The sequence below is a fragment of the Aplysia californica genome, unplaced genomic scaffold (assembly GCF_000002075.1).
Source record: "Aplysia californica isolate F4 #8 unplaced genomic scaffold, AplCal3.0 scaffold00681, whole genome shotgun sequence".
Taxonomy (NCBI): Eukaryota; Metazoa; Mollusca; class Gastropoda; order Aplysiida; family Aplysiidae; genus Aplysia; species Aplysia californica.
In genome coordinates, this window is record NW_004797951.1 from 244,681 (window position 1) to 249,627 (window position 4,947).

General features: G+C 39.8%; 1 protein-coding gene across 1 annotated transcript in view; it reads right to left on the bottom strand.

The window, feature by feature from the left end:
* LOC101856465 (C-Jun-amino-terminal kinase-interacting protein 4) overlaps nt 1-4,947 on the bottom strand; it is a gene marked incomplete in the record, with an annotated part of 80,142 nt that overhangs the window by 35,316 nt on the left and 39,879 nt on the right.

Consider the following 4,947-nt stretch of genomic DNA (forward strand, 5'->3'; position numbering starts at 1 on the left):
GGGGGGGGGGATACAACGTTCATAATCCATTCAACTTTGTGCGCTGATGATATGACTAAGAGTTCCTAAACCATAAGACTTGGACAATTAATTTATAGAGGCCTCAGCTTATATAACCAGTCCATGAAAATCTAACACATTAATTTACGGGGTGATGGAGGGGGTGTTTACTCTCTATGGATTTGCATGTCCTTCAAGGGACAAGTATGTCATCTATTATCTTCTGTCTTTGCACAGTTTCCCATTTTTCACCCCGACAACACAAACAAAGTCACACAGGGAATCATCAACTGCAAATAAATATCTCATTTTGGACCATACAACCTACAACTCTATAGACATCAAGTCAACAATGCACATAAGTCAAAAGAATATGAACGTACCTGCCAGTGGGTAACAACAGTTACTGATTCCATGGGTATTCCACAAAGTCTCAGAGCCACACAACTTTTGGTTAGTCTTTATAATAACAGAGCTGCCATGAAGTAACCCAGTACCTTACTCAGTCTGACAAAATAGCACACCTTTCCTTTTCCAAGCCCTTAAGACATCCCAAGTGACCTTTACCATGCTGTGAATCTCTGGCTTCAATTTGAAAGAAGAAATTTGATTTTACAGGATAGGGGAACAGCAGTCAGACTTGTCTCTTTACTTCTTTTTATAGCGAGACCAGCGAGCTTTTCGGTGCCTTTGTTTTAGCACTACCCTGTTCAGAGCCACTTTGTTCCCAGTGATCATAATTGGTGATTGAAAAAAATTTTCTAGTGAGTTTTATTTCCAGAACATTACCTCGACTTCTAAACCAAAACCACGGCTCCACAAGCATGATACATCTTTAACCCCTTGAGTTGACACTGGGTTGGAAACATTTTTCAGGAATTTCAGACTTGTGGAAGTTTGCCACCAACACTATCAACAACAGTACTCAGTGGCCACAGTAAGACCTCGCATGTTTTATATCCAGCTCCATCCCATTTCTACAGAGTCACTTTATAGTCCTGCAGTAATGTTTGTTTGATACAGGGATGCACATCGTCTTTTTCTTGGGTTCATTTCTTAGTTTTTGTAAGTTTTATTTACGGTTTCATTTACCTCTTGCGCCCGGACATTACATCAAAAGCAAAAGGTGACAAGACTCACAGTTTGCTGTCCGGTCCCTCCACTCTCATCTCTAGCTCAATTTTTGTTGGACACACAGGTCAGTTCAGTCCAGGGATAACCTTTTCAGCCCTGGCCCCCTGATCGTACATGCCCTTGTTTTAGTATTTGCTCGAGTTTTATAGTTCTTGTCAAAGATGAGAGGCATCACTAAAGAACAATGTACAAAGAAAAGAAGGAGATATAAGGACGACAGATGTTTGGTTGGAAAGAAGAAGCAAACCACGCCAAGGCACCTGCCAATCATCCACCTGGCTCTTATACCTGCACTACCAAGGAAAAACTCCCAAGACTGATACCACCTCAACCGTGGCCTGCATTGGATGTCCAGAAGGGTACACGTGGAGTGGAATGAGGTGCACGTGGAGGTAAGTACAAGTCAGCAACTTTATCTTCCAGGTCACTTCTCAGCAATGTCGGGAGGTCGATATAAGCTACGAGTCTTTTCCCTTGTTGCATTCTTTAAAAATCAGAAATTTCTTCTCTGCACACTGTCCCACAAATAACCCAGCTAAGTCCTGTCCTATGTAAGGAAATAGTAATGCTTCACTCACTATGAGATACAGACTTCATCAATCTCTGAATTTCCATTTTCTCTTCTTTCCTAAAATGTGACTTATCTGTTTCTGCTTGCTCCATCGAGTGATATCTTCACTTGCCAACAAATACCCGTTAAACCTGACCTCAAACATATAAACTCTATTCCCAACCCTAATCTCTCTCATCTGGGTCTGCCTTATCTATTCAAAAGTGCTCTGAAAGTTGCACTATACCTGCTGTCTAGAACTCGATCTCGACAAGAGGCCTATATAGCAGTCTGTTGGTCTTTTGTTGTAGTAGAGAGCCCTAAAGCCTAAAGGCATATATTGGTAGAGAATCTATCGATTTAAAGACAAAGCTCTTGGCCCATTTACAGTTTTGTTTTAGTAAAAGTGCAGAAGATTTGAGGTGTTACTTGAAAGCAACATACACATAATAGAAAAAGAGGAGAGGGACAACGATGATAGGTATTTGATAGGGGAAAAAAAGGAGTAAACCACATCATAAGACCTGCAAATCACCCACCCACTTATACAGTTCAGCAGATGAAGGAAAATGTTCCAGAAGGGCCAACTAAAAATACTGGTCAGCTTGGTGCCATGATTGCTCAAGTGTTGGCCAAAGGTGTGTTCATTAATGGCAACCCAGCAGGTAACAATCTGGTCAACTTCCCCATATCTCTATACTTCGTTTTTGTTATAGTAAGAGTTTTACGGCACTTGCAACACAATGAGTTAATATAAGTGCCGAAGAGAGGTGTTAACAGAGAGTAACAAACACAAAATAGAAGGAGGGGGGATAAGGATGACAGATGTTTGATAGGAAAGAAGGAGCAAACCACACCAGAGCACCCGCCAACCAACCACCCTCTATACTTCTCTCACAAAAGCCATGCTGCACTTTCTAGATGAATTTCCAGCCATGATGATCAGGATATCCCGGCATGCTCACACATGATTGTCCTTCTGACCATTCTTTTAAAACAAGCAATTTAACAAAAAGAACCAAAAAAAAAGCATCAACAGTGCTCCAAAGCATTAAAAAAAAAAAAATCCATCCAAAGCCATTTTGATCCCATCAGAACCAGGAAAAATAAAAGTCAGACCTTACCATAAACCGTTGAAAGTACGAACGAAAAAAAAAAAAGACTAAACTGAAACAGTAACAGGAAAAGAAAAAAAAAAACTCAAAGAGAAAGCGAGAGTCTCATCAGCTTGAGATTACAACTTTATTAGACATAAAATTTGAGACAACAGCGTCAATGGCATTTCAGAAGTAAATAAAATAACCTACATCACCTGATCAAGTACAGAGCCTCTCACATTACGCAGACACAAATATCTGACATAGCAGTAATGCAGTTATTCCTTTCTGTCCATTCTTTGTCTTTTTTGTTTGTTTTTTCTTCTTTTGTCACACTTAAACATCGACATTACACAAAGTATGGTTCTACAAACAAAAAAGTTCACTGTAATAAGTTTCAAACTTAATATCTGAAAAAAGCTGTTCTTAAAAAAATCACTACTGGGGATCACAGGGAACAAAATGGCTTTGAACACGGCAGTACTAAATCCAAAAAAGGCTTTAAAAAAAAGAGAGAGATAGAGAGAGACAGAGGGCAACATGTTATATTCAATCAAACCATAACATGAAACCAAAATGAAGCAATGAAATTTCGTCTGATTCATCAGGCCAGTGTAGAAGAACCCACCTTCTCTTATTTTGGTTTTCATTTTCCCAACCTTCAAACCAAACATGGAATATTTTAAAGTGATAATCTTTCTGTCTCTGCTCATCCAAAGACAAAAATCTAGAGCAAAAATTCTCATCACCATGGCTTGGCTGATCCACCTATCCAGTGCAGCAAAACCCACCATCTCTGTTCGATTTTCATTTTATTCTCAATCTCAAATCCCAACATGTCACATTTAAAGAGATAATCTTTCCACTCATCCAAAAATCAAAACTTTAAACAAATACCTATGTCACCTCTGATTAATAAGTCAAGTTTTAATCCCATGCAAAGCCTTTAGAAGACAAAGACATCCTCCAAATCAGCTTTTATATTTGAGTCATAACAGTATTTCAGCAGCACCTAAGTCCACCTGGACATTTTGGGGAGATTTCCTACACATAATCACTATGCTAATGAAGTGAAGTATTCCTACATATTCGATAATTCAAATTACGACCTAAAAGAATGTATCGGGAGACATATGTGTAATGCCATTCCCTTAAGGAAACACTTTTAAAACTCCAAAACTTACAAATGTTCTCAGCATTAATTAGCTGCCAATTCTCATCATTAATTAACTGCCCATTCTCATCATTAATTAACTGCCCATTCTCAACATTGACTCGTTGCCCTACAACAACTCTCCCGCAAGAACTTTAAGGTTTAAGACAGAAACTTTCTCTACTGTGTGGATCTGAGACTCGGAACATATACCCTGTGGACTCAGCACTGACGCTGCTTTGGGCCTGCTAGGAGGAAAAAAAAGGAAGTGGATAAGTGTGCAAAAAGGCAAGCATTTTGTCCCCGCAGTGATCCCCGCGTAGTGTTACAAACAGTAGTCTCCGTCCTGGCACATCAGCTGGACCACCGCCACAGCACACCAAACAAGGAAATCATTCATTAAGGAGTACACATGGTCGCTTTTGAGCACAAGGGGGCTATCCTGAAAAATGCTGTTTTGAGAAAATCGAAGGCAAAGTTTTTGCCCCTTGTTCAGTTTCTTTTAAATACAAGGAGAGTTTTCTCCATAACCAAACAAATATACACACCAATGAAACCAAACTTCTTTTATAGGTAAGGCAATGCCCACTTTTGGTGTAGGTCATGATTTCTGGAAATCCTCAAAATCTGGGTTAGCCCGCTTGTCCTTAAAAGCGACCACGTACAGTCATCATTCTTATATGACTGGGCCACATATTAAACATATTTTCACACACATACACACGGACAGGCACACAAACATACACAGCCATGCGTGCGGCAAGAACATTCTTTTGTATTTATATATCTATCTACCCCAGCGAGATCAGAGAAATACATACACATTGCTTTGATTAAATACTGCAAAAAACACAGGAAAAGGGTGCCACACTCCTTCCATCCAGTCAGATTTTTCAGATTAAATAAGGGGGTCGTTTGTCAGAAGAAGTGGGTTCAAAATCATTTGCAGGACGGGAGGAGGGAAAAACGTTCAGACATTGGGAGGGGGTTTCAGAACGGGAGGAGGGAAAAAC